This window comes from Nycticebus coucang, chromosome 12 (genome assembly GCF_027406575.1).
Source record: "Nycticebus coucang isolate mNycCou1 chromosome 12, mNycCou1.pri, whole genome shotgun sequence".
NCBI lineage: Eukaryota > Metazoa > Chordata > Mammalia > Primates > Lorisidae > Nycticebus > Nycticebus coucang.
Window position 1 is genome coordinate 63,301,778 of NC_069791.1, and position 16,601 is coordinate 63,318,378.

At 47.3% G+C, this 16,601-nt stretch overlaps 1 protein-coding gene across 5 annotated transcripts in view; it reads right to left on the bottom strand.

Moving 5' to 3' along the window:
• MAD1L1 (mitotic arrest deficient 1 like 1) overlaps positions 1-16,601 on the bottom strand; it is a 472,925-nt gene that overhangs the window by 275,323 nt on the left and 181,001 nt on the right. The gene's annotated exons all lie outside the window — the stretch shown is intronic.

A 16,601-nucleotide genomic window follows, 5' to 3' on the forward strand; every position in this document is an offset into this window, starting at 1 on the left:
AGCAAAAATGCCTGCTGGAACAGCACCCAAGCCAGCTACAGTAGGGATGGGGCAGAGCCAATACCCCTCTGAAATTACAGACAAATCCAACATTTCTGATCTGGATGGAGGGACACTCTCCCTCTGCTCTAATTTTGACAAACACTATGCCATGTCAGCTTTTCCTCTCCTTTTTTTTTTTTTTTGCTTTTGTTGGTTATGACACTAAACTTTTTATTTTGATAGAATTATAGATTTGTAAGTAGCTATAAAAAATATTGCAGAGGTCACATGTACCTTTACTGAGTTGCCCCTAATGGTAACATCTGCAGAACCATAGCATGACATCACAACCAGGATTCTGGCAATGACACAGGCAAGTTACAGAAGCTCGTTTATCACCACCAAAATCCCCCAACAGCCCAGCCAGCTCCCCCCACCCTTCCTTAACTTGTGCAATCATTCATGTTTTCCATAACTTCATTGTAATGAAGTAATGATATATAAATGGACTCTTGCAGTACATGACCTCTTGGAATTGGGTTTTGCTCAGCTAAATTATCTGGAAATCTATTCAAGTTGCTGTGTTTATCAACAGCTTATTCCTTTTTATACCTTGAATATACACTGAGGAATGGGGGGAGGCGCACTTGACCCTTCTCCACTGAAGGACAGCAGAACCCTCTCCAGCCTGGGGCTGGCACACACAAAACTCCCAGTCGGGGGGTGGGGGAGGCAATCTTTGTGCAGCAGACCACTGCCACACTGACACTGCCCCACCCTCTTACCCACTCTCTGTGACCTTTTACCTCCCTACTCTATTTGGGCGCCTACTCCCCCCCACCACCACCTTAAAAGGCCAAGCTGATTCTGCACAAATCCAAGTGGAGCTCAGCTCTGTCCTCACATCCAGCAGGGACTAGATAAAGTCTGCTCTCACTGCTTCAACTAACATCAGATATGAATGCCTTTGACCTGGTTCAAAAGTAACACTCAGCCTAAGTTCAAAACCAGATGAGGAAAGGCTTTGAAGGCAGGCATATAATTAAGTGGCAGGTCACTAAACCTTCTCTTTGCCTGAAAAGAGTAGGAGATTCCAACAAAACAGTATCACTTCTAAGTGTCAACTACCACCACAGTGGCTCACAGTGGGGAACACGGAACACAAAGCTCACTCGGTACCCACTCCGCCCTGGCCAAGCCTCACCACAGCTGCCTGTGCACATCCATCTCTATTCTAGAAAGCAAAGCTGAGCATGCATGCTCCCCCACAAAGCAGCAAGTGTGCCTCGTTACAGAGGAAGAACGAAACAGGCATACGGACACACAGATCCACGCACTCGGATGTTCAGACACATAGACACACATGCACATACACACAGAGACATACAGACATGCATAGGTAACATGCACAGACACAAAGAGACACACATGCACACAGAAACACACACAGCACCCCTGATAGCCATGCTTTCACATTCTAAGCACCCCAAACCCTGGCTTCTAGATCCTACAGTACATTGAATGATGGTATCAACATTAATTTATTCATCTAATAAACACTTGGTGAGCCCCACTCCAGGCACACTGCCCACCTAGGGGCACCATGCAAACCAAAGCCTTTCCTTCTTCCAGGCAGCAGTGCTAAGGGCCAGATGACACTATCACCAGCTGATCTTGTGAAGCTGACAGTTTTACCTTCACAAAGGAAGACAGGATTTCGGCAAAGACAGCCCCATACTTAGAAAGTTTAGTCCCCGCTCTCTGCAATCTCTTTATTTATAAAATTGCTTATACGAAGATATTACCATGCATAATGCATTCAATTATGCAGTGTAAGATGGAGCCTTAATGGAGAAAACTCAAGTCACCATGCAGACACTTCAGGAAATACGGAAGAAGAAACAACGCTGACTTTCAGATGTCCACACTGCTTCCTTCCCATAGGGACACAATATTAAATATATAAAACCACGTTCATCTCATTTTACCCTCTGTTTTCTTGGATGATGATATGCCTAGAGCTGACACCTTTCTCATCCTCGTGGCAGGGCTGCATTAGCATGTAAATAGCTGGCAGATACAAGGGTAAGGAAACAAGGAAGAGCTCTTTAATTAACTTTAATCCTCTGTTCTCCCAGCTCCAGTTCTCCTCTGCAGGTCATCACAGCCAGTGAGTCCTGCAGGCTAGGACCAGGGGTAGTTGAGATGGACCACGTTGTGAAGCCACATTGGATATCTTACCTACAAAATGCTGTGTCATGACTGCCCTGTGGGAGTTGGGCTGCTCCACCACATGGCTGCACAGGGAGGCTCTGGCACAGGGTAGGGTAGGGGCTCTTACTTGCTGAACCACTTGGTTGCATTGGCACCTAAGCCTCACAAGCAGCCCTTCAGATTCTGGGCCTTTTCCTAGTGAGTGGGCAGCACTGCCCCTGGGAGCCCTGAGGGAGGTTCTTCTGCCTGTTTGTCCTTCTCCACTCCCTGACACCCATCACTGCCCAATGCAGAAACAGTGCTGGGTCTATGGCTATGACCGAGGAGGACAGGCCCTGAGCCCATCTCTAGATGCTTCACAGCTCATCCTGCAGGATGTAACTGAGCACAGCTCGCCCAGCTCATAAATGTGAGAGCACATAGACTGTGGGTTGGCCAAAGGGTCTCTAAAAAGTTGGTGGTAATAGTCTGGCAACCACATTGAAGGCTGGGATGACAGCAGGGGCGGAAAGGAGATGGGAAGAGCAGCTTGGGAGGATCAACTGCCCAGGGCTGGCCACCATGACAGCCATAGGGAAGGAGTACCAGAAGCTGTCTAAATAATAAAAATCATGGCAAATACTCACAGGATAGACTCTGCTCTAAGGGCACACTTCTGCTAACTCATCTGAGCTCACTCAATCCTGCCAACAACCCCCCTAATTCTCTCCAATGATGAAACGAGATGCAGCCACAGAAAGGTTTCCAACGGCATCAATCATGGAGCCAGGTCTGCATACATGCACCCTGGCCCCTGAGGTTTGGCCACGCTGAGATGAGATAACAAAGAAGCCAGCTGGCATTTACTGCAAGGAGGCAGAAAGACTCACAGACACAAGAAATGGCACTTAAAACACAAGGTCCAGATCCCAAAGGAGATGGAATACAGATTAGACTGTGACTGAAAGATATACAAATACGACTCAGCAGCTACAGAAACAGCATTGGGCAGAGTCATCAGGCAACTTGGACAGGTTTCTTTCCTTGAACTGGCCTCAGTTTTTCTCCCCCATAGGTAAAGATGGGACTCAGTGCCACCACTTGCTTTCCTGCTCAGCTTTATTGGATTAAGTCAGAAACAAAGAACACCACTGGGAATGGAGGCCCCTGCTTCAGCAAGAAAGCAGCAGGAAACAGAAGCCACCAGCACGGTACTGTTTTGCCAGGGCAAGAAGTTCCTCTTGCTGTGGTGTGGACAGGGTAGCCAGCTGTCACCTCACCAGACCAGGAGAGACCCAGGATCCTGCGGGGTAGATCACATGTCCAAGCCACATGGCTATAGTCAGAATCTGAGCTAGGCATCCTCAATGCAAAGCCCATAATGCAGTCATTTCTCAGGGCAAAGCAACTCAGCAAAGGAGCTCCTACTACCAACCTCCTACCCAAGTGCTTCATACCCTGTTTTCCTGACCCTAACCCTAACCAGGGGCACATCTCTCCATCTGTTAAGACCTGGGTCTGTGGCACTCCCCATCCAACACACACACCCCTCCTGCCACCTCCTACACATGCTTCTCATTATAAGCCCAGGACTTGGCATTTATATAGCGCCATCCCTCTCAGGAGCTTACAGGGGCTAAATGAGGCTGGCGCACACAGAAATAAATCATGCCTCTGTAACCAGCAATATTTCTTTAACCAGTGGTTAATAAAAATCACTGACGAAGGCTAACCAGTGCATCTAATTTATTATAAAGTTGTGGATCAAGCTCTTTATACAAGCTTATTACAGCACCCAAGGAAGCCCCAGAAAAAAAACGACAGCCACTTAGTGAGATTTGCAGGCCCCATAGCACAGTGGAAAGTACAATACGATCTCTTAAAGGAAAGGGCGGGAGAGCAGAATAGGAGCCAATTTGTCACTAAAAAGCCCAGCCCTAACCAGACATCACTTCAGGCCCATCCCAGGGAGACACCCTCAACCAAAGGCTTGCCCTAGTGTCTGTGCTCAGCTTTGGGAGCACAGGATGAGACTCAAGTAGTAATTAAATTCAAATATTCTCCAGTGGCCCAAAAGGAGGCCATACCATCACCCCCTAGAAAGGATGGCATAATACCCCCACATCATCTGGTCCAGCCCAGTGCTATTGAAGAGCTCTTCAATAGCACTGGGCTGGCTCCTCCACGCTCAGAACGAAAGATTCAAAGCAAAGGAAGCCATCCTCTGGGAAGGTAGGCCAAGTGCTGGGGTAGCCACCCAGCTGTACCTTGGGGGGTGGGTATAAGGAGGTATCCCATGCAAACCTGTAGGCCACTCCTGGGATGAGGGTGGTTCTCTGACAGGCACTGTCCCCTAGCTGGGCTGAAGTACCCCACCAAACAGGCAAATGCTTTAAACACATTAAAACTTACTTGAACCTTTAGTCTAAAAGAGTTAAAAAGATCTTTGGAAGGGGAAAGCACAGAACTATCCAAATTCACTTATATTTTTCCGAAGCTGAGCCCCGCAAATGGAAAAGCACCTACACGCGGGCGGCTGGAAGCTTCCCAGAGCCACCCACCCCTACGAGGAGCACTGGGCATATCAGAATTGACACAAACCTCAGCCTTTGCACATCTGCTGTATGCTACACTCTGACTTTGTGTCATGGATGGGCAAGGAGCAATTTATCACCAGCCTGAACCACAAGCCCTCAAAGACCCCATAAGTCCCCCCTTAACAGCAGCACCAGAGAGGGTGTCTCCCCTCTCTACCCAGTCCTAGCCTGGACAAGAAACCCACATTCTACCTATATACACCACATGTGGTCCAAACAACAGCCCCTGGGCTGAGCACACCCATTTCACAGAAGAACAAGAGCCTCAAGGATCAGCAACAAAGGGGCTATCAAGGAGGGAGTCTGTGCTCCAGTTACAGGATTCCCAAGTCCTACCTCCAAGCTATTTTACTGTGCACCACACTCCTGGGTGAAAGCCTTCAGCCAAGGCACCTCCTTTCCCAAATCTTTGGGTTCTCCAAGCAAAGCCAGCTCTCCAAACACATGTAAGCTGACCCAAGGCAAAAGCAAGCAACAAGAATCCTGGCAAAGGACCCCAAAACACTCTTGTTCTGACCCACAGCTATACAATTCAGTACAGAATTGACAGGCAGGCCCCAGAACAATGCCACAAACACCAGCATGTGTGGAAACCTGGGCCTCATTCTGCAGACCATATTAGTGACTGCTTTGGTCTAACAGAATTTCCACTCCTCCTATTTGGAGTTTCTCTGGCAGTTTGGCTCTTTATAGGCAAAGTTAACCAAGAGAATATTAACTCCACATTCACTCCCTGCATCTCACTGTTTTCCACTTTATGATGGATGATATTTAATACCTCCCAGTCTAAGCACACTCTGTATCTGTGAATACAGACCTTGGTCTATTGCTATTTAATAACCATTACAATGGCCAGCTCCCATCCTCCTCTACCAAGCTTCAAGTTCCATGAGGTTCCCCTGGGAAAAGTAGCCAAACTGCATAAAAAGACTGGCTTTCTCAAAGTGCAAGCACTCTGGCACACACACATATACAAGTGTGCCAGACATCCTGCCCCAGGACTCGAGGCGGGCAATGAGATGAGTGCAGAGGAGCTTAGCAGGCTCCAGCCTGGGGTCAGCACACCTGCAGTGGGAGTCCTACCTGTTTATCTGAGGCACTCCCTTAACCTTACAAGCTATGGATCTCCTTCCCACATAAATGGGGTTATACAAATCCTAGCTCAGAATTTTCCCAATGATTTTTAAATGGGGGTTATTATAAAAGTGTCAGTGAAAATAAGGAGTTAATTTGAATGATAGCAATAGCTACTATTTATTGAATGCCTACCTCTCGTACCAGGTATTTAACAGATTAACTAGAAAATAAATGTGATTAACAGTAATAAATCTCAGCCACATTGCACAAAGCCTAGCACAGAGTGAGCATATGTGTTGGTGGGGGGAAGGCGGGGGGACAGTCAGCTCAACTGTATCTAGTTTTGAAACTTGGGCCCTGTCCTGACACTACCAACCAGGGAGAGGGGCTGTTCTGTGGAAGTGAAGGGTGGGAAAAGCAGCTTCCTGTCATGAACCACCTCTCTAGATGCAGGCAAAGAGCGGCACTGGGCCGGATAGCTGTGTCAGAAAGCAGCTGCCCCAATAGTACCACCCCTCAGTGTACTCAGTGTGTGGTGCTCTAGGACCCCCTGAGCACACCCATGCATACCTATACAACACCTTCCCTCCTTTAGGTAAGCTTCTTCAGTTTTCACAATCATGCACAAGTGGCAACAGCTACTTCCACAAGGGGTGTTTTCAAGATCAATCTGAATTTATCTCAGCATTCGCACATGCCTAATCACCAAACAGGTATGAACCATGCTGCCATTTTTAGCAGATTCCTATGTTATTTTTAATGAGATTTTTGCATAGCAGGGCGACTTTTAGGAGCATATGTCCCTTAGACTAGAACTAACCACAGGTTTGCTGAGGGAGCTGATGATGAACTACAAACCATGTATGTTTGAACATTATGATTTAAAGTCATTTCCAAGGTATTCACTCATGCTATCCTGGATCAGCTCTGTATGGCAGATAGGGTAAGGCCCACACACATCATTCTTTAAGACAGGATACAAAGGTTAAGAGAGTAAGGGAGGTGGGTGAGAGGCCCAGGCTTCAGAGCGGCATAGTTTAGACTCTGGGTCGTGTTTCCTCACCCCCAGTCCCAGGCTCTTTCTCAGAGCATGCCCCGGGAATACCACCTCCATTTTCACGCACAGTGAGGGGCCACCCATGGTTTCTGCTGACTTTTCTGTGCCAACCCTCAGTTCATGTTCACCAAGGGCAACCAAAAGGCCCAGAGTAGCTCACCAACCCCAAGGGCCCTCTTAAGTATCTCTGAAAATGAAGTCTGAAACACCCACACAGGTGTCCATACAGGAGGCAAGAAAAAGAAATGGCCTGGTACACCGCAGGGCGCTCCTGTAGAACCAGGTCATGAACTCAGGCCAAGCAGAACCAGGGGAGGTGGTACCCACCCACCCCCAGCCTACACTGGAGAGAAGCAGGAAGGTCCTAGAGTTACCAGCACAGGCAGCCACAATGTACCATGTCAGCATCAGCATCCCAGAGGAAAAATCAACTGCCACAAGCTCACATGTCTCCTTCGATCTACTGCAAATTTGAGTCAACTGAGGAAGCCTGGTAAGAGCCCACATCAGAAACAAGGATTTGGCAGGCTCTTGGGGGCTGTGCAGGGGTCTGAGGGCCTCTTGGGCCTCATGGGGTAAGGGTGACCCTCCAGCACCACAGACACAGTCCAAACCTGGAGGAACAAACAAAACAGCCGTGCTAGGAGTGGTGAGGACAAGGGTGGGGTGGGGCCAAGTATGGGACTTAACCTTTCTGGCATCAGCCTGACCCCTGTAAACACAGGCTGCTCCCACAGCAACCACAATGACTAAAGGCCAAGGATGGGCCAATCACCAGGCCAGGTACCCTGGGACTGCTGCTTCATCCTCCTGCTCTGGCAGAAAGGGAGAAAGAAGCTGGAAAGCCCAAAGCCTCCCATGCCTCCTGACTCTGCAGGTCTTTAACTCCGGGCCTGAGAAACTTTCAGGATTCTTGACTATGCAGTGGCACAAGAACAACTCACAGTGCAGTCACACTGAGGGGGAGCTGCCTGGTAACATGGTGCTGTCCTGGCCATCAGCATTACAGGCCTAGGGCAGACCTGAGCTGAGCAGTCAAGGGAGGCTGGGTGGCATCTCAACATCTCTTGAATGTCTCCAGGAGGGGCTTGGCGACAATTCAAACATCACCACCAAGATGCTGCATCTATTTTTAGCAGTAACACTCTGTGGCCTGCCTTGGCAGAGAACCAGGCCTTTCCGCATGACCATCAATTTTCACCTGCAGCCAACTTCCTTTCCTTTCAGGATCAAGGTTATTCAAAGATTTGGATTTCTTCGAAACTGAGTGAAAAAGGGAACAGGACTCTACCAACAATGACAAGGGAGCTTAATGTACAAACATAGATAATGTCAAGCTACAGAGAGCCTTGGGAGTCAGGGAGGAATATTCCAGGCCCACCCCCAGACACCTGCAGACATTCAGGGACATGGGCAGCCCTGCATGTCACCCATAGCCAAGCTGAAGGTCCCAATGCTGAGTCCAGGCACTTGGCCTGGCCCAGGTGCTGAAGACCCCTCCCTGGACCCCTCTTGAAGCCTCAGTCTCTTTTTTGTTAAAATTCCCAAAGCTGAGGAGGGTTGAAGACTCCACACCCTCCTTCCCAGTCAAGATGCTCTAGGTTTCTCAGCCTCACACCTAGCCACGCTGTGGGAGCCTCTAGCTGTGGATGTCCAGACTTACATGAGGAAGCTAGGTTCAAGCTTTAAGGAAATGCCACACAGCTCAAGAGATAAGAATGAAGATGTTTTGCTATAAATGTAAAGCAAAAAAAGCCCAGGAATAAAATAATAAAATTGTTTATGAAGACAGGACCTTCCCTGCACCTGTCAGAGTCCCCTGAGGATATGGCAGAGTTATGGACAAGCTAAGCCTTCCACCAGGGCAGAGTCCCACTTGGCTTCCTGCTCTGCCTGACAGCTGTGCCTCTTATGCTTTCACTGCTGGGAAAGTTAAAGACAATTAACACCATTTTCCAAGTTGCTAATTTTAACTCACAGAATCAAAAATAGAAACATCTGTGCTTGCTACCTTGATGCAAGCACTGTTAGATGTCCCTAAAACCTTTGCGTATGCAACCAGAAGGATAGGAATAGGGGTGCAGGACCAGTGCAGGCAGCACCTTCACAGGCCTCGTGGAGATATGTCGGAGGCCAGCTGAGGTGAGGGCTGGTCTGGTTTGGCCTGGCCTGGCCCGGCCCGGCCCGGCCCAGCCCAGCTCAGCTCAGCATTGCCCTCACAGAAAAGATCACAGAATGAGGGGGGGGCAGGAATGATGCTCCCTGGTGCTGTGCAACCACTGCAGGCCACCTCTGGACCTCAGCCACTTCTATCAGTTGAAGGAGTCCAACATGCACTAGACAGATACTGAGTGCCTGGTGTATGACTTACTGTGCCTATACAAAACAGAAAAGGTCCCTGCCTCATAGGAGAGGGAGGTGAAAAAGATGCCAGAGGAGACAGAGCTGGGGAGGTGCACCAAGGCACCAGGAAAGGAAAGAGCATATGTAAAGGCCGTGGGGCAACCTGGGGCACAGCAGGAGGGTTAGAAGGAAGAGCAGCGAGTAGGCCAAACAGTTGGGGCCCTGAGTTCTCTGCACAGCACTTAGGCCATGAGGAGGTGGAGATTCCAGGGCTGTCCCAAGGAGACAGAGTGCCGGGCTAGGACAGCCATTGGGCTGAAGCAGTTATCTTCTGGCTCCAAGGTCCAGTTTATGCAGTACCTCAGAAGGCGCCTGACTCAAGCTACCATCTCCAATACTAACACTAAAAAGGAAAGGCTTGTCTCAGTAACAGCGGACAGGAGCCACTTAGTAAAAAGAACTAGGTGTTCTGATAACATACTTGCCACTGGTACCACTGAGAGGACAGTGGGCTCAGGAGGGCTATGCCTATAAGGGTATAGGAACAGCAAGCCAGGAGGCCCTCCCACCCACCTCTCCCAAAGCCAGACTTTGGTTGGGCTCCCAGACTTCTTTGAAAGGACTAGTGGTTCTATAGCCTCATACCAAAGGAAGCCCAGGAAGCCCTACCAGTAGTGAAAATGGGGGTTAGGACTGTAGTCTCTTCTGAGAATAAATACAAGTTAGACAAGAGTAAAAACAGGATTATCTGACTCCCGCAGAACATAGCCTCTAAGCCACACCACCCTGAGGCTAAGGGGAGATGGCTGGCATGAGGAGGAAGCTTTTGCAGGACAGGAGCCCACAGAGGATCTCCAGCTCCTTCCTGGCCTAACACTGTGGCTGCCAGAGGCATCACACAGGCATCTCTGGTCCACACACCCACAAGTCCTACCTTCATAATCATCTTCTAATTGGAGAAGGATAAAAGGCATTTTGTTTTGATTTCATTTTATTTCCTAAAATTGCTTTTTTCCCTGGAATTCTTTTTCTACCATGACCTAGTTCCAGCTGCCCTCTCAGTGGGTTAATACAGTAATATCTGTGACAAGATTGGCTAATAACTTTACAAATAGCATTTTCCCATAAAGAAACAAGTGGACATTCCTCCTCAAATGGATACAATAGAAATGTCAGCCCAGAAGGGTAACCTGAAAGGACAAAATATTAACACCTAAAAATTAAATTCCAAAGCCAAGAAGATCGTGCTTATCTGTGAAAGAAAGAGAGCCCTCTCACTAAGCAGAACAAATGTTGAATTAGAATCAACATTTGTCAGCAGGGCTATGTCTCACTGCCCATACCTCTCAGCTTTTTACCAACCTCGGGGAAAAGTGGACAGATGTGTTTTAAGTAAGAAAAAAGCAAGGTCTGAATCTGAACTTGACCTGCAAATATCACTGCATCATATCGTCACTGTGGCAGGGAGGCCAGGCCAATGCTAAGGGACTGCTCCTCAATGCCCAGCACTGGCTGGGCCCCAAGATCCAAACACACAGGGGCATGGAGGCCTGACCCACCAGAAGTAGCAGAGCAGAGTTCAAAGACCCAGGATGGCAGCAGGACCCAGTCCCTTCCTGTACCATTACCTGGGCACACAGATCAGTCAAGACAGAAAGGACAGAAGGAGGCACAGGCAGGCCCTGCCCTTTGGGTACTGATAACCCAGACAGGACAGCAAGGTGCATGTGGGGGCTGGTACGGGGCACATGAAAGGCATTTACCAAATGAAATGGCATGACCTCTGCTGTTCAACCCTGACCCACAGACCCACTCAGGACCACCTTGGCACTGACTGGATGTGTGGATCACACACCCCACCCCAGAAATGCTTCATAACTCTACTGTTGATAAGACCCACATGACTCTCAGGCACACAAGCAATCTCTGTCTCCTCCAAGGGGCAGGCAGAGCAGCAGCAGTACAGGGCCCAGAGTGACCAGTGCTGGTGCCCCAAATCAACACCCAACAGGAGACTTCATTTTCTCCTTTCTGAAATGTAAAAGGTAGTAAGACACTGAGGCACACACATCACCTGGGCCACACGGTACATCTGTCACCAACACTAGCTCTCATTTTATTATTGCTCGGTGTCCTTGGAAACAGGCAGGCTCAGGCTGCTCCATCAGCTCACATGGAACTTGGCACAAAGGCCACCTATAATCTTGTCTCAAGTCGTCTTCTCGGGAGCCTATGCAAAAGGAGGTGCCAAGGACAGAAAGGAGAAGCCACGGCAGGGCCATAGGTAGCATGCTGAACCTGGACATGGAGGACAGAGCACCTCATCACAGGGACCCGGGACCCAGAATTATGGTCACATTCGCCTCAGCACACTTTGGCAAGCCCCAACACAGGGGGCTTATGCCAGGACGGGGCCCCAGGACATCACTTAGCGCATGGGTCTGGCATGAGAAAGACTGAAAATACACAGGGATGGCGCTGTGAGGTGCCAAGGACAGAAAGGAGAAGCCACAACAGGGCCATAGGTAGCATGCTGAACCTGGCAGCTTCAGCAGCTGCTCCACCCCAACAAGGACAGCTGGGGCCATGGATAGCCAATTAAGGACCTGCAAAGCCAGGCCCCACCTGCCCACACCCACGAGGTCCACAACAAGGTGTCCACATTTAAACAAAAGATCAGGAAGACATGTACTATCACCACTTACATATGACACCAAAGGTCTGTGTGCAGAGCAAGCTGTGGGGGCCCTGGCTTCAGGCTGGGGCACGGCATCACAATGGAGATATAAGATTAAGAGTCTGGCACCAAAGCCCACCAGGTGGCTATGGCCAAGACTCCAAGCCACTATTAAGCCTCAATTGGCTAAGCTAAACAAGGCCCCAGTGCCAACCCCACATGCCTGAATAGCTACAAAGGGAATGCACACAAAAAGCTGAGACAAAGAGTTAGAGTTGGAGAGCTACAAAGGAGGCAATTCCAAAAGACAGGGCAGGTACTGAGTATTTTAAATATTTCCTTTGGTGCTCCCTAAGACCAAGCATTTTTAGCACTAAAAAGGTATACAAGAGAAATCCTTTCAAGGAGATTATAAAGTTGTAGACCTGAGGGGGGATGTGGAAAAGAAGACAGATGGGCAATCAGAGGGCACACTTCATTCTATTATGAGAAGAACAGACATGATTTGTTGTTCTCCAGGGTACAAGAGTAGGATATCATAGCCTCAGGACAGTGCCTGCAGCTCAGACCCTAAGTAGAGGGAGGAACAGGCTGCCAGCCTGAGTTTCCTCCTGGGGCAGATAAAGGGGCCATGAGCAAGGAGGAAAGAAAGGAAGAAAGGAAGGAGGGAGGAAAAGGAAGTGCAAAGGCTGGTTATAGACCCAGATGCAAAGCGAGCCCAAAATGAGCAAAGGCAGAGCCTGCCTAGAACCTATGCCACCACGGAACTCCTACACCTCCTACATGGGCCCAAGGCCCCAACGCTAAGGATCACTGGGGAGAGGAGAACAGGATCACTTAGCACCAGGGCTAGGACGAGCATAGAAACCAGCAGTCACTGGGCGAGGGCAAGCCAGGGGACTCCCTCCTTGCTTCCACCACATTCACTATTTACCTGCTATCTGTGTCTCAGTTTCCACATTTATAAACAGAAATAAAGCCCTGACTTCTAAGAGCTTTTATTAAAAGGAAAGAAAATGTTGAGTGTGAAAAGCTTCATATAGGTGACAACCTCCCTCCAGTGTGAGCTGGCACTGAAGGCAGAGCACAAGCTTCCAGTCAGCCCAGGACCACAGCCCAGGTACCCTCACCCAAATAAAACTTGTCATTGTGAGCAGCTTTATTCAAAATCGCCAAAATCTGGAAGCAACCAACAAGTACTTCAGTAGGTGACTGGACAAACTGCGGTATATCCCACAAAATACTTTTCAGCGGTAGCAAGAATGAACTACCGAGCCATTAAAAACTACAAAGGAATCTTTAAAAACATTGCAAAGTGAAAGAAGTTGGTCTAATAAGGCTGCATACTATGATTCCAACTAGCTGACTGCTGGAAAAGGCAAAACAATGGTGATAGTAAAGGGTGAGCAGTAGTGGGACTGGGGGAACAGGAATGAGGTGGAGCACAGCAGGTTTTTAGGGTGATATTTGTAACAATGAGTAAACAATGGTTTTATGCATCTGTCAAAACCCACAGTAGGCATAACACCAAGAGTGGCCCTAACATAAACCATGGACTTTAGCAAACAATATGTCACTACGGGTTCATTGACCAGTACATAACCATGTACTCAACTAATAATGCAAGGAGTTAGCAGGTGTAGTGGAGGCGGGGCAGCAAAGGCCCATGGGAACTCTATTTTCTGCTTGATTTCATAATCCATAACTTCTCTAAAGTTTATTAATTTTTTAAATAAAAATTAAAAATAAATGTATTAAAATCATACCTACTGTATGATTCCATTTATGAAATAACCTTAAAATGCCAAAATTACCAGAGAGGAAAACAGATTAGTAGTAGGGGACACAAGGTAGGTGTAGCTTTATGAGGCAGCACAGGGAGACCTTTACAGTAATCATACAAATCTACACAGGTAACATAGTACAGAGAGCAATGCATACATAGCACATATTATAACTACATGAGATGTTGCCACAGGGAGGTAGGTGAAACACATGGGACGTCTCTCAACTGCCTTCCCAGCTCCCATCATCTGTAATCATCTCAAAACAAACACCACTACCACCCACAGCCTGGCCTGGGAGATCCAAGCCTATACTTGCTTTCCCTTAGCTTCTCTCAGGGATCAGCAGAGTGACCTAGTATAAGGCATGAGTCACCTTCCCTCCCTGCACACATGTGACACCTCAGAGTGCTGTGTTCTCTCCAGGTACCCACCACCCCACAGCCCTGCATATTAACCCATTTGCTATCTACCCCACTAGAAAGGTACTCCTGGAGTTCCAAGTCTTCACTGTGTAGTTCACTGTTGTTAACATCTAAGCAGTGCCAGGCTCACAAGAGATAATAAGAATTTGTGGAACAAAAAATTTAATGAGCAAGTATGCAAACGAGTTTGGGGTTTGCCTTCATAATTGCTCCTCAGCTTTCCAGTTTGAACATGCTAAATTCTACCCTTTCTACACCCAGAGAAAATATCAAAAAATGGGCAGCACCTGTGGCGCCGGCCCCATATACCGAGGGTGGCAGGTTCAAACCTGGCCCCGGCCAAACTGCAACAAGAAAAAAATAGCCGGGCATCGTGGCAGGTGCCTGTAATTCCAGCTACTCGGAAGGCTGAGGCAAGAGAATCACCTAAGCCCAAGAGCTGTAGGTTGCTGTGGGGCAACAAAGTGAGACTCTGTCTCTTAAAAAAAAAAAAAAAATTGAACTAAATAATATCAGAAACAACCCACATCAAAATTAGGAGCAGGTACTCATGTCAAAGACTCTCAGGAAACAAGGAACAGAAGAGGGTTAATCCAGTACAGAGTAGCCACTCAAACATGCAACATACTCAGGAGTGACTTACGAAACTTCTCCAAGACCTGAAGGACCCCAGGTTCCCACAACCATCTCACATTGCCACCCTGACCTGCAGGGCCAAGAGGGATGGTACTAGATGGCACCACCCACAGGGCCGTAACAGTGCACGTAGAAAACCACTGGCACAGTGAGACTGTCAGGTATAGAATCAACAGACAAGACCCACCTGTATTCCCAAATACCAGTGACACACAGAAGATAAAAGCCTTAAAACAGTAATTTTCAACCAGTGTGTAAAAATGAGAGGATCTTAGGTGTGACACAAAAATTTTTAAAGATCATTACTTAAATTATTTTCTAAAGACATTCAAAGCAAAGTATATTCTTTTTACTCTTTTTTTGATCAACATAATTTAGTGTGCTGTGGAAGTTTAACTGTAGGTTCAAGTGTGCTGTGAGATAAAAAAGGTTGAAAACACTGCCTTAAAAGATACCATTAAAACTACAACAAAAGCAGAAAATACTCATTAAAAAAATAATGGTATGTAAGACTGATACCCTAAAAACTATAAAACCTGTTGAGAGACATTAAAGATATCTAAATAAATGGTAAAATATGTAATATAATGCTATGGTTAAGACAACAAAATGATGTTGAGGTTTGACTTCTCCCCAAAATAATTTTAAAATGTATTGTGATCTTAATCTCATTCCAGCAGAGTTTTTTGTAGGAATTAACAAACTGATTCTGGGCTGGGCACAGTGCATCATGCCTGTAATCCTAGCACTCTGGGAGGCTGAGGCAGGTAGATCACCTGAGTTCAAGAGTTCAAGACCAGCCTGAGCAAGAGCAAGATCCTGTCTTTACTAAAAACAGAAAAACCAGCTGGGAGTTATGGCAGACACCTGTAGTCCCAGCGACTCGTGAGGCTGAGGCAAGAGGATCTCCTGAGCCCAGAAATTTGAGGTTGCTATGAGCTCTACATGCCATGGCACTCTATCCAGGGCAACAGAGATTCTGTCCCTCACAAAAAAACAAAGACAAAAAAACCCTGATTCTGCATAAGGATATGCAAAGAAACAAAAAGAATCATAAAGAACCAAAACAAATTTAGAGTATTTCAGTAACAAATATCAAAACACTATACTGAAGTAGGAAGGAAGTTAATGTGGTGCTGGTAAAAGACAGAGTAAGAACCAGCGGAGAACAGAAGCCACGGATGACCCACCCACACATGGCTACCTGGCTCATGGTTATGGTAGCAATGTGGTACATGAAGAAGGTCGACTGCATGTTTAAGTAAGGAAAAGTCAAATCTTCATACCTACTTCACATCATCTTGAAAAATCAATTCCAGATTTATATTAAGATCAAAATATAAAAGGTAAAACAAAAAAAAAATTTAGAAGAAAACATTTAAATATCTTCATGACTTTAGTAGTCAAGATGATCTGATTAAGACACCAAAAGTGCCAATATAAAGGTAAGCATCAGAAAGCCAGACTGAATTAAATTAAAACTTCTGGCCAGGTGGTAGCTCATGCCTATAATCTCAGCCATTTGGGAGGTCAAAGCAGGACAATCACTTGAGGCCAGGAGTTCAAGACAAGCCTGGGCAACACAGCAAGACCTTGTTTCTAAAAAAAAAATAGCAGGACATGGCAGTATAGTCCCAGCTACTCAGGAGACTGAGGCAAGAAGATCACTTGAGCCCAGGAGTTCAAGGCTAAAGTAAGCTACACTCCAGCTCTAAAACAGTTTCTAAAAACAAAAAAGAAAAAATTAAAAACTTCTGGGCAGTGCCTGTGGCTCAAAGGAGTAGGGCGCCGGCCCCATATGCTGGAGGTGGCGGGTTCAAGCCCAGCCCC